This window comes from Quercus lobata, chromosome 8 (genome assembly GCF_001633185.2).
Source record: "Quercus lobata isolate SW786 chromosome 8, ValleyOak3.0 Primary Assembly, whole genome shotgun sequence".
Taxonomy (NCBI): domain Eukaryota; kingdom Viridiplantae; phylum Streptophyta; class Magnoliopsida; order Fagales; family Fagaceae; genus Quercus; species Quercus lobata.
In genome coordinates this window covers 23225607-23240230 of record NC_044911.1, presented here as the reverse complement: position 1 = coordinate 23240230, position 14624 = coordinate 23225607, and the positions used below count along the sequence as shown (strand labels likewise).

The window sequence follows — 14624 nt, the reverse complement described above, 5'->3', positions numbered from 1 at the left end:
TCTGAATTTTAAGCTTCTTGGGCAAATATTCCAATATTATTTGTTGGGTCTCAAAGCGTGTCGATTGAGGTTCACATCAACTCCTTTAGGTACTGAGCAAGCAAAGCCCCCATTGCAGTATTCGTTGTTGTGGGATATAACAATAATGGCTTTTCAAGTACCTATGGAACCAGTATTGATGGCTTCATCAGATAATTCTTAATCTTCTCAAAAGTTTCTTGACATTGTTCTTTCCATACTATGGAACTTCCTTCTTGAGCAGTCGAAAAAGTGGCTCACATGTCATGGTAAGCTGGGCTATGAATCTATTGATGCACTGTATTCTCCCTAGAAACCCTCAGATCTCCTTCTCAGTCCTAGGAGGCTTCATCTCTACAATTGCCTTGATTTTATTGGGATCGACTTCAATTCCCCTCTGACTTACCATAAACCCCAATAGTTTTCCGGATGTCACGCCAAAAGTGCACTTCTTTGGATTCAACCGCAACTTATAGAATTGGATTCTTTCAAAAAACATCCATAAAGCAGGTATATGCCCTTCACGGTCTTTGGACTTCACTATCATGTCGTCAACATAAACTTCTACATCTTTATGGATCAAATCATGTAACAAAGTAGTGGCTGCACGTTGGTAAGTAGCACCAGCATTCTTAAGGCCAAATGACATGACCTTGTAGCAATACCTCTCCCATGAAGTAATGAAGGAGGTTTTCTCCATATCTTCCAGAGCCATCTTTATCTGATTGTATCCCGAAAAATCATCCATAAATGACTGCAAGGCATATCCTGCTGTGTTATCAACTACTTTATCAATATAAGGTAAAGGAAAATCATCTTTCGGGCTAGCCTTATTGAGATCACGAAAGTCTACATACATTCTCATTTTCCCATCCTTCTTCGGCACTGGAACTACATTAGCTAACCATTCTGGGTAGTTGACCACTCTTAAAAATCCCGCATTGTACTGTTTCTCAACTTCTTCCTTGATCTTGAAGGTCCACTCTGGCTTCATTCTTCTCAACCCATAGGGGTAATCATCGTAGTTTATATTGTTAGCCACTTCAACCTCCTCTCCTACAACTTCCAACACATTTTCTAGCTCATATTCTTCACTTCCAGTGCCATTCTCCATATCTATAGGTTCAGCTTTAGTATCATCATCAGAGCGGTCTTCATAGAAAAGTCCTACATCTTCATGTTCTTTATCACTAGGGAGTTCATCCAATTATTACCACTATATTGGCTATCATAGTCTTCACTATTGTTGCTTTTACTATCACTGTTGCTATCATCCTCATCATCTCCATCGTCACTGCTACTGCTATCACTACTACTATCACTTTTGCTGTTACTACCTTTATCATCATCACTAAGGGCTTCTCCCCCTTCCTCATCTTCATCACTTGTTCTTGCTTCATAGGGGATCTTCAATGCATGTTGACAAGCCTCCCAATATTCTTCTTCTTCTATATTGCAAATGGCATCTCCTAGAAGTGTAGTCATTACATCAGGGTCCATGTAATCAGCCCAATTTGTGTCTTCCTTCTTCAGCTCTGGAAGCTTGTTGTTGCAATTGAATAATAGCTCAAACCTGGGCACCATTGTTCTTGACTCAGGATCGAATCTCGATTCAGGGATCCCCAATAGCGTTGACTATCTCTAGCTTTGACAAAATTTCCGTTCAGTGTGGGAGTATAGGGCTTTAGGAGTTTTGGGGGACGATGAAGTTCCTTGGCTTTAGCCTTGGCACGGGCCATTCTTCTTACTTTCATCTCTAACATATCATCATCTGTGGGCTTATAGAGTAGCCCAAAAGGTGGTGTGGTAGTGGGTTTTATTGGGACTTGAGCAGTTGCCTTCTTCACAGTCTTCCCTAAATTCATCCCCGGAAGGTAATTTATTCTCCTCATCATTGCCACCATGTTGTTGTTGCTGTATGGAGCAAATTCCATGGGGATCTTCTCCACTTCTTCTTCACTTCTTCCAAAATCAGGCTTCTCAATTCTAAAGCCATCTAGGGTCAATGGCTCATTCTCAGAATCAATACCAAAAATGGGCTTAGGTGCGGTCAGAGTATTAGTGTATATGGTAACTATGGCTCCTTCATGCGGAAACTAAACCTTTTGATATAGGGATGAAGGAACGGTCTTTGTGTCATGGATCCATAGTCACCCAAGGAGCATGTTGAAGCATGATGCTATGTTCAAGACTTGAAACTCTACCTTCTTGATCATTGGCCCTATAGTGAGCTCCAGTGTTACGATTCCCAAGACCTCTCTTCTATTATTGTCATATGCCCACACGTTCTGATCAGTCGGCACAAAATCTTCAATACTTAGGCCCAAGCAACTTGCAATCTTTAAAGGACACACATTTAAGGCACTTCCATCATCAATTAGAACCATTGGAATCCTCTTGCCTTTGGCTTCTACAGTAATGTGTAATGGATCATTGTGATGTTCCCCTTCTTCGTCAAATCTTTGTCAAAGTAGGAAATAGTGAGTTCCCTACTTGTAGACCCAATCATGGCATTCAGTTCTTGAGAAGTAGTAATTTTAGGGACTTGGATTTGATTAAGAAGGTCAACTAGATTCTAGCGGTGCTTGTATGAGGCCATGAGTAAACCCCATAAAGATATATTGGCTTATGTCTTCTATAGTTGCTTGAGGACCTTATCTTCTTCAATGGGTGTTTATTAGGTGGATTTATTCAAGGCTTTTATCGGGTTGTCTGTCTCTAAATGTGGCGGTTTGAAGTGTCTCCCCCCTTGTGATGTGGGAAATTTTTGTTAGGTCATTTAAATCAGCATCTTGGGGTTTGAAGTGTCTCCCCCCCATATGTGGATGTCGGGTCATTTGATTGGGGTTCGAAGTGTCTCCCCTCGTATGTAGGTGCTTGGTTATTTAATTGGGGTTCGAAGTGTCTCCTCCCGTACATAGGTGTTTGGTAACTTGCTTGGGGTTTGAAGTGTCTCCCCCCATTTACGAATGTTGGGTAATTTGTGGTTTCTGTTACATCTTCACTCCATATATCATACCCTACAGCGAATGTCATACCCATCAATTCTTCCCATGTCATCATAAAGCACTCAGGTAGGTCATAAATTAACTCAGATAGATCCTTTTCGGTCATCAAGCAATTTATCATCGGTCCTCTCCCAAAATTGTGGTTGGGCTAGGGATTATTAGTGATGCTAGGCCTTATAGGCGGTGCAATCACCTTATTGTCTATCAGATCTTGAATTGCATGACGAAGGCCAAACACTTGTCAGTATCATGGCTAGGGTTTTGGTGGTAGGCACATCTCTTAGTCACATCAAATCTTGCAGGTAGTGGGTTTGGGATTGGTCTTGGTTCTAAAGGTTTTAGCAACCCCTTTGCTTTTAGTTTTTCAAACAATTGAATCACAGGCATGTATAACTCATGAAACTCCCTCCTAGGCCTTAGAGGTGACCGTTGTGATATTGGCACAGGGGCAATAGGAGCAATAAGTTGGTAAGGATTATTTTTGTATATATTAGAAACTTCTATAGTTTTAGAACTAGATCCTAAATTCTTTTTGAACCTTGGTGGGTCTTCATTCTTTATAGTGCCATTATTTATTGTATCCTCAATTTGGGTTCCAACAGCAATCAAAAGTTTAAAATTAGGAAAATACTAGGCAAACAAATATTTATGGTATATAGGCAATAAGTTTTTTACAACCATGGTTAATTGTTCTTCTTCGCTTGGCCTATTTATCATCTGTGCCGCCTTGGATCTCCACTTGGTAATGAAGGCAGAGAAGAATTCTTTCTACTCTTGCTTTTTGGTCTCCAAATCTCTCCTTGTCACATCCACCTCTATGTTGTACTTGTATTGATTGTGAAACTTGCGGCAGATGCCCTCCCAACTCCTTAGTCTAGCATCATCTAGGTTGAAGAACCACCTAAGAGCAGCTTCAGTTAGGGTGTTTTGGAACATTTGAGCAAGTAGTTCTTCAGTTGCTCCTAGGGGTTGCATGACCCTCATATACATCTTCAAATGGGACTTTGGACAGCCAATCCCGTCGAACTTGTCCAAGGTTGGCATCTTGAACTTAGGAGGTAGTCTCACATCAAGGAAAAGTGAAAGTGATTGGTAGTCCATGAGGTCTTCCATCTTGCGAGCTCTCTTTATCATCTCTTCCATCTTGTTTATTCTTTCATTGATCTTCTTTTCGCTCTCCATGGTTGGAGGATTATGGTCAGTCTTGTTCTCCTCTTGGCCACTCTTCAGGTTTTGAAATTGTTACACCATAAGGTTCATGTCCTCCCTCAACTGGATTTGACTACCCACCATGGTTTTCAGTAGCTCTTGAGTGTTCATGGGTTCTTTAGTGTTCGGATGTTCTCCCCCTTCCACCATAGTGTTAGGATCTTCGGACTTCTTGTGGCTTGGACTGTCTTGTAAGTCGAATACAAGATTGTGATGTTGCAGCAGTGGAGTGTCTTCTATGCTCACGGGCTTCAGTATCGTGATGGGCGTGATGGGCTTTGAACTGGAACTACTAGTTGAGTGTCGGTCTTGGGTTCTCTTTGGAGTCTTCCCTCTGATCTTGACCAAATTCTTCCTTAAGAAAAGGGTTGGTCGGGTTAATCAAAGCTAAGTCCCCATCTACATCAATCAACCAACCAAACAAACACATGCAACAATGCAATGCAATTTTAACATGGACCGGTCTAAGGGTAGGTTCTAAGTCATTACATTGTAGGGTGGGTTTGTTGTTTCATTGTTTCCCATAGCTAGGATGTTACACCTCCCAACTTGTAATGTAATGAACATTACGTTGGTCCGAATGACATGATCTATCCTTTATAGTCAACAAGAAATGATCCAGTGACTTTGGGCTATGAGTTGGTGAGTTCACCACTGGGTACCCGAATCTAATGAAGACCGGTGATCCATGGCTACTACCACCATATGTTGAAATGGGTGCATACATATTTGTTGTTTTGACAGCACACACTATGACAATTAGGGAAAGCTCTTAACAATCAACATGACAACACAAACAAAAATATCATAAAACATCTCAAGACATAAATAAACAAACAAATAACAATATCATGCAAAATCATGCAAAAGAGAAGGGTCTATAATTGGTCACTTAAAGTTTAATATGAAGGTTAGCCCTCGACATCCTTAGTGGAGTCGCTACTGTGAGAGATCGGGAAATTGGGTGCTCTCAAAAAAGAGATTTGGGTACTTTTAAGGGAACCTCTCTTTTTGGGTAAGTGGTGTGGAGTCACCACTTATTTTTTATACCAAAAAGAAAAAGACTACAAATTACATGATCAAAATACTTTATTTTCATTGATTGAATAAAGAAAAGTATAACTTTGGTAAATTAACCTTACAAGGTTTTGGGTCCTAGTTACAATTTATGCAAAAGAATACAAAACTTTGGTCCTAGTTACAGTCTACCAAAATTAAAAGAGAAAACATTAATCTACCTATCCAAAAATCCTAAGCTTGGGGGCTAGGTTATGGAATGGGAAGGTGTTAGGCACCCATTCCACTCAGACAGAGTCTGGTTTTCTAGACTGTAATGACCAATATACCCTTTTTTGCATGATGTTGAATGATATTTTGAACACACATGACCGACACTTGACAAAAATTAATTTAAATAAATTTTCCTTATGAATGATGTCCTCTTTTTAAAGAAAAAAAATCAGATCTGTCTTGGAAATTAAAAAAATAAGACTTGGTTGTAAAAAAAATCAAATCTGTTTTTGTGAAGGGTTAAAAAAAACTTGGTTTGTAAACAAAATCAGATTTGTTTTGTGTAAAATAATAAGACTTTGTTAAAAAGAATCAGATCTATTTTTGTGTAGAGTAAAAAAAATGATTTTATCAAGAAAAATCAGATCTATTGTTGGAAACAAAACGAGATTTTGAAAAGGATCATATCTGTTTTGTGTAAAGTAGAAAAAAAAAATTTTTGGTTTGTGAAAGGCTAGAACTGTTTTTGGAAACAAAATAAAAAGGACTTTTGAAGGAGAATTCACATTCATGAGACAAATTTATTAGGCATGCATCACATAAAAATAAAAATAAAAACTTTAACCTAAATTTCAATCCCTTCTTTTGAATTTCAAAATCTGCAATTTTATAACAAAGAAAACTTTTTCAAAAAGATCAGATTTGTATTTAATGAAAATACAGACCAATTTTAGGTTTAGAAAAATCAAATCTGTATTTAATGAAAATACAAATCAGTTTTGAATTTAGAAAAAAAAAATCAAATCTGAAAATATAGATTAGTTTTGTTTTGAAAAAAAAAAATATCAGATTTGGAAATACAGATCAATTTTGTTTTGAAAAAAAAAATCAAATCTAAAAATTAGTTTTGAGATTAGAAAAAAAAAAATCCAAATTTGAAAATACAGATCAGTTTTGTTTTTGTTTTTGTTTTTTTTTTTAAAGCTTTGATAGTCATTAGCAAATTTTGAAATTTAAGAAAAAGAATTACAATAAACAATCATCTAAAGAACATGCAAAGAAAATTCTATCTAAGCATGACAGTTATATATTAAGAACAAGACTTCATAAAACATACTAAACATATTCATGCATCATACATTCATACTAATTAATGGAAAAAGAAAAGAAAGAAACAGAATACCTCTTGCATGAGCGTGTCCTTCTAATGAATGAATATTTTAGAAATCAAAGAAGTTTATTCACCTCTTTGAGGTCTAAAATACCTTACTTACAAAAAAGAAATTCCTAAAGCAAAAGCCTCCAGAACGTCTTTACGTAAGGGGAATTGAAAAGTCATAAAAGAAGAGCCCTTAATTCTGATTTGTTTCCTTTATTTATAGAGGTTGGGATGCTAAACGAGATCAGATACGAATTGGAACGAGTCCTTATCTCTAAAAAGTCGAAAAAAATAGGCTTTATCTCAATCAGGAGGTCCCTAGGCTAGGCCAAAGGCTTGGGCCAATCGACACTCCAAAAGTGCCGAATGGCCTTCTTGGGTGCCAGGTCCGCATTTGAGTTTGGTCCAATTTGGACTCCCTTTTTGAGGACTTTTGAGCCGAAAATCGTACCTAGACATGTTTTTAACTGTATTCTAAAAATTAATCTCTTTTTCTTGATATTCAGGTATTTAAAGTGATAATTATCTTGTAGATAAATATTCCAAAAAAGACTTGATTATCCACTTTATTCTCATGCAAGTAGGCCTATCTTTGACACTAACTAACAACCAATCACAAAATTATTTAATTAATCTTAATTGTTTAACCAATCAGAATTAATTAAAATTAATCATGCGTGATCGGCTCCACCCAAACAAAATGCATACAGGCTATGAAAACTTGATCATGGGATATCTTTCAATCCGATGGTCCGATTTGGAAATCGGACATACTGTCGCGATCATTAGAATCTCAAGATCACTTTTATGATATGCAATGAATGAATTAATGCATGTAATGTAACTCTAAATTTTGGGTATATGAATGGTCACTCTAGTCATCTTCCTATATTAAATTATGGGTGCAAAATCGAGTGTTTATAGCCATCATTCACGTTTACTTACTCTCTCTCTCTCTCTTAATATTACGTTCATGTCATTGATGTCAACATTTTTTTTTTTCATTCAATCTATATGACTTTTTTTTTTGGATAAACATACATACATTCTAAGTTAATTCTTCTTCTCTTATAATTCCTAAAATGATTAGAAATCTAATCTCCTCACAATTGAAAATTCTCTCTCTCTCTCTCAATATATTTATATATATATATATATATATATATATTCTGTTTTATAGTGTATTCTTATATATTCTTAGGCACACTCCCTCATTATCAATAATAATTTTCATTCTCGTACAATTTCTATGTTGTTTAGAAATCTAACTCTCTCTTTTTTTCTTATTACTTAGGCAATTTAATGTTTGTGAAATACATAGTAGAAGTTTTTATCAAACTTACCATCCAAACTATTACAAGTATGTATTTCTCTTCTTTGTTTTTGTGTTATTTCTTTTAAGGTTTTGCTTATGAGTCACAAATGCAATTTTAAATCCATGAAATCCATTATATAAATCTCTATAAATATTTATGTTTTATCTATTTAATTTTTATGTTACTATTTCTCATTTTTATTTTTTTGTTAATGATATTATATATGTGCAAAAGAAATTGCCTAACATTATGAGCATGCAACTTTTCCAAAAAAAATCACGGTAATTAATTTTTATTTTAGTTTTTACAAATATCAATATCCATACCTATATTTATCACCCACAACACATTTGAATAGTATTCATGAAAAAAAAAAATAACATAGCATGTTTAATATGATCACAATTGCTATTAGCAAGTAATATTAAATCTACATCAAGAAAAGAAATACACATCTTAATATGATCGTGCAACTATTTGCTTGAACTAATAATTTTTTCTAACAATTTTCTATATCTTTTTTATCCCTTAGAACTCCTTTAATATTAAAATTTTTTGACTCTCCACTCATTTTTAAGGAGATCCCGTTTAGATAAAAGAGGCCATTAGTGTATCAAAAAGTAACTCGAAATAAAAGTTTGAAATAGTCTATACTCTTCAAGTGCATAACACATTTTAGATGTAACTATAAATATTCTGACAAAGAATAATACTTTGTATACAATTTATATGATCTAGACTCAAAATTCTTTATTTACATGCCTTCTCTTTATCTTATTATTTATAAATTAATTAAAATCTTAATCTCATTATAATTTAAAATTCTACATTAGTTAGACCTCTTTTAGGTTGAGATATCAAATATTTTTTTGGAGAAGAGAAACTCACGCCAATATATAAATCCTTGAATCCCCAAGACATAGCCGGTATGCATTTCTCTTCCCTCAAGCTTCTTGCAGTTTTTAATTATAAAATTCAAACCTTTTGAAAACATAGTTGATTGAAGATTTTTTTTTTTTTTTTTTTGATACAAGCTTACCGTTTTGTTTTGATTTGGCCGATTTGCACAATTACATCATATCTTCTTGGTTTGTTAAAAGCTTTTTGTTGCTTGCTTTTGTAAATATTGTATTCTGATCAAAGTTCGTGCTAAATATGCAATTGCAGGTCGAATGAAATGAAATACTATATTAATGCTACAGGTATGTCTTATCAATAAAAATAGATTAATTTATTAGAGTATATTCTTAACGATGAATTTCTTGATTATTCCTAAATACTTTGTTAAATGATTGTTGCTATCGACTTCACATGAATAACTAAAGAATTATTTGGATTAAACTCTTCATGATTTACATATTTATTGCTAATATATTCCTACATCTCACATTTAATTAAAATTTATATGTTCTACACTTCTACTTCTATTATATGAGAGAATTTTACTTTTTAAAATTTTTAGTATGCATAAAGTGATTAGGTCTTTTTTTTCGTACATTATTTTTTGCCAATATCATGAAAACATGCAATTCTATAAGGACTTTCCCATTATATTTTGAATCTTAAATTTTAATGTCTTACAAATTTAGTATATGTTAGCTATGATAATAAAAGTTGAGCTTAAATATTGTGGTTGCGCCAAGTGGCTTCACTAAATTATAGAAATTTTGTTAGATTTTTTTTTTTTTTAAAATAGATATAATTTTTTTTTGTTCTTATCTTATTTCTCCTATAATTTCTAAGTTGATAAAAATTTTAATTTGATTACAATCCAAATTCTTCATATAATCCTTTTATTATTAATTTATCTATCTAAAATTTTTATAGCATATGTAGAGTAGTTAAGTGAAGTAGTTAAAGTGAAAGAATAGTTAAATAAGGACTCTAGACTCTAGAGTGAGATAAATTTTAAATCTTTGTTTTTTTTATAAGGATATAACTTCTTAATCTATTGAAGTTTTAATGAGTTATTGGTTTTTTTTTTCTTTTTTTTGATAAAAACGATCATTGGTTGGATTATGGATAGACAAAATTTCATCTTGGTATAGCCAATCTAACAAACGATTTTATTTTTTTCACATAAATTATATTACTACACATAAAAAAAAAATTAAAAAAAAAAAAGCAATGTTATTAGTATTTTTAGATTTTCAAAAAAAAATAATACATAAATTATATTCACATCAAAAACAAAAACTTTAGTTCATATTTTTTAGACTTTAAAAAAAAATAGATATAATATTTTATTCTTATATTCTTCTCCTATAATTCACACCTCCACAAATTAGACTCACATTAAACTTTTTGTTCATATCAACTTCTTTAATATGGAGTGTATATATATCAAATAGTTATAAATACCCACCATATGGTTTTTTCTCTATTCTTCTCTTTTACTACCTACAACCCTGCAAGTATGTATTGTTTTGTGTATTGTTTCGTCTTTTGTTTAACCTAATTTATTAAGTTTTATCCGATTTATATGGTTATGGTTTGAGAATCAATCATTAGATATGCTTAGACATGATTTCTTTATTATGGTTTGAGAATCAATTATTAAATATGCTTAAACATGAATGAATGAAACGTTTATGACATGGGTTCCAATGCTAGGGAAATTCTTAGCTAGTCCGGACTACAAGGTCAACATGCTAACCTTGTAGTCCCAACCAATAAGAAGACAGATCACCAAAATTGATGACATAAACGTATTTGCCACATTACCCCACTACAGCTTATTATTCTCTAACATCCGTTTAACCCGTTGAAAGCAGATTCAAAACAGCAAATTCAAATTTAAGATGTGAATGGGTGCGTATTGAAAATTTTGTATCTGAAATCCTTTTCAAAATTTGTTTTACGTATCTTGGGTCATTTCCCCAATGCCAAACAAAATGCTTTTTCTGCTGAACCAAAGTCATTGTCTCCAACTTCTCACTCGGCACTGCCCCACTCAGCACTCTCCTTCACATTTCCCCCTTGTAATCCCTTGCTTCCTGATCTGGATATTCAAATACTTTGATGAGCAATCCAAACTTTAAAATCTAAGAGGTAGTTGTTCCTCTAACAAAGGATAAGAATGCTTGCTCCAAAATTCAAGCAATCACATATCCTTTCAAGCAATGAATAGGGTGAGTCTACTTTCACTTTCTTTTGGTTATATGAAATTCCCGGATTTTCTAGCCGATGAAATTTTTTGCCATAGGCCTTCTTGATGGTTTTTATTCTTTTGCTTTCCTTTGATACCCATGTAGATATCTTTCACGATTATGGTTATTCTATAATGGATGATGTTTCTTGAATAATTTTTGTTTTGGGCATTTAGGAATTCATGGCCAATGGATATCAAAACTTATGTTCATTCCTTCTGTACTCCATGTGTTTGATAAAATGCCCCAATGTAAAGACTTTGTCAATCTTTAAAGAAATTGGGTTTATACCTTTCATGAAACTTGTTTATTTCCATGAGAAAAGCTTAGTTCAATCATCAAGACTCATTCTTGATTTGCAAGTCATTTTTAGTTTCTAGATTTTAGGTGCAATGCTACATGCACTAGATCAAGATTAGTGCTATGACCGTGCTCTGAGTTTTACTTTGCTTATGCACAAGCAGTGGTGTTTAGTCATATCATCAATTGAGGACTAGTTTTGTAAACTAATAAGAAATATATTTCTTACTGACATGATTCCCAAGACTTGTGAAACTATTTCTTAATTCAGTTTTACTCTGTGCCCTGTTTGGCTATAGAGAAATTGAGGGAATATGAAAGATTACAATCCCATGGAATGAATGTCAACAATAAAGCAAGGGAGAATCAAATTCCATCAAATGAAGTTAAGTGTGCATTATGGTTTGCCAACTTTAATAGTTATAGTGAAATAATAGATAGGCAAAAATCTTTTGAACTTCTTCTAGCTATTTTTATATTGGCTCTTATGCCTTGTTTGAAGTTTAAGTTATCCTTACCATGAACAAAATCTTATTTTCACAACTAAAGTTAATAATTGATAGGATAAATCATTCATGTTATGCCTTCTACATTGCCTGCTTTGCTATTAAGTTTCATTAAATAAGGATAGAAATTCGGAATCATTAGATTGACGAGCCTTTTTGTTAGCAAACTAGTGTGCATTTTAATACACTTTTGAATACAGCTAATGATGCAATGGTGGATACTAGATAGATATTACCTTGAGGTGGTTATATGATAGATTTTCTTGATGAACAATAACATAATGATTCTTTACAATGTTTTAGACAAACTTGGAGCAGAGGGAGCCTCGGCTTGCCAAGGATGAAGATGAGGATCAACAAGTTGAATGTGAAGGAGCTGTCATTATTGGCTTGGATGACAAGATGAGATGGATAAGTGATGAAGTTCCAAGATTGAAGTCTGGCTGGTCTCCTTAAACAATAGGATTCATTAGTTAGAGATAGAAATTATTAATAACTTATTTCCCAGATTTTTGGAAGTGTAGAGGATGGGATTAGGTTGTTTGCTAGTTAGTTGTTATCAAGTTTATGTTAATAGTTGGTGCTTATCATAAGTTGTATTGCACATATGTTGTGCACTGGATGCTATTTAAAAGGAAACAAATTAATAAAGATGGAAGCAGAAAACTAACACTCAAACTCATGAGTGACTGAGGTCACATATCTTGAAGTTTTAGATTTGATATATGTTAACTTCTTTTTTAGTTTGAAACAAGTAATGTGGTAAAAAGAATTGAGTATTATGTTGTATCGTCCAATTTTGACACTTCAACATCTTTGCTTATTTATAGAAAACCATTACAAGTACGTATAGTACAAACCAAGAGAATATAATAGAATGTATTTATTCTTTTCATGATATTTCAATTTCTCTAATGATGTTTGTGACTTATCTTTTGAAATGTTATCAAGCCAATTACGGTAGTTTTGATTTTGTTAAAAAGATGATAAGAGACTACATACATTTTTTTTCCCATTAAAATTAGTAGAAAACACAATTGAATAATCAATTTAGTCACAGATGTAAATATCATTCTCGACTATTGATCATGTCATAGAAGATATAAGAGTATAATTTGATTACAGGGTTCTATTGACATATAGACTTATATTACAAGACTTATAATTTAATTACAAGGACAAAATAACAAAAGTGTGCTTCAAGATCAATTGCTTTGTCGATCTGAAATGGATAAATGCCACCCACTTTTGTCCAAAGGCTCTACCTATAACCATGCCGAGAATATTAAGCAGTTCTACAACCTTTCTTTAGTACAAGATTAAACTCAACACTGTATCATCTTTTACATCTTGTAATAGATGACCAAAGTTGTAAGTATTGAATTTGGTTGAGTAGAATTGAATACACTAATAGCTAAGCACATTCAATATTAAAATCCTGTAAGTCAAGTTCTTGACTAACACAAGAGCACCTTCCAAGCCCTTGAATAGCTTCATTAGTTGGCTTATTCTATCGCTCCAAAAGCAAAGGAACGGAAATAAGCAAAGCACTAAATAACAAACTATAGCAAGCCTAATATGCAAAATAATCAATCCTTAAAATTTGGTACCAAGGTTTTACAATTGAACATCAATTTCATTGAACCAAAAATAGTAATTGAGCACTAATTTCAGAATGCCACTCCCCACCACACAAATTCAAAGCTAAAGTCCAACAAACCAAGTAATGTGGCAAAAATTTCTTACAAACACTGATACCAAATGAAGTAAAAATTATGATCAGTAGAACTATAGAAATGAAGTAAACACAAACATGATTAGTATATCTAAAAATTATGAAGCTGGCTTCTATGGCAATGACCCACTTCAAATGGTCTCATCAAAGAAAGACTCAAAAGGTGAAAATGAGATACACCCAACTAATGAACAAATACTTGCTTCTTCTTTTTCCCTCTAATTATTGTTGCAATAGTAGAAACATAAGACTACACAAGTCTCATGCACATGAAATTTGGGTGTGGTATCAAAACAACTTATAAATCCCACAGCTTTTGGGAATTATAATACCATAACATGCTTCAGAACTAGCCAAAGATATATTATTAGATTCTTGTATTGTTGCAAAGCACCTATTTAAAATTAAAGATTTGAGTGACTGTTCCATAGTTATAATTAAGTTACATTTTCTCAAACAGCTTATATGCAAAATCATCAAACACATGAACACGTTTAAATAGGGAAAAATAAGGTAATGCTCTCAAAAAGACCTCATTCAAGGCAAAGCTTGGATTCACATATTAATAATAGAAATAAAAATAAAAAACTTAACAATTCAACCAGGCCAAAGACATAAAATTTTTAGAACAAAAAAAAGAACCAAAATGAAATTTTGAAACAAAAAGAACAAGAAACTGCAATTGAAATCCAATGCATTGGTTCTCAGATCTAGAAGGTTTGGATTGCCCAAATTCGTACTCAAAGAAACAAGATGAAAGAATGAGAGAGAAAAACATACTCTTCATCAAGACGAGGAAATGTTGAGATCGCCATTGCTGCCGACTGGGAAGTTGGAGACAGTAAGTTCAGGGTTGGGAGAAAATGACCCTAGGATCCCAAGACGTATTTCATATTCTTTAAAACAAATTTGAAAATTTTTCGGATGCTAAAAATTTTCAAAGACCCGCCCATTTCCATCTTAAATTTGAATTTGCTCTCAAAATTAACAGGTT

General features: G+C 33.3%; 1 long non-coding RNA gene across 1 annotated transcript; it reads left to right on the top strand.

Annotated features, from left to right (window-relative positions):
* The first annotated feature begins 10620 nt into the window (after nt 1-10620).
* LOC115955068 lies at nt 10621-14307 on the top strand. Its single transcript, XR_004084021.1, has 2 exons — nt 10621-11071; nt 12199-14307. It is a non-coding gene; the product is annotated as an uncharacterized LOC115955068 (long non-coding RNA).
* Nucleotides 14308-14624: the final 317 nt, after the last annotated feature.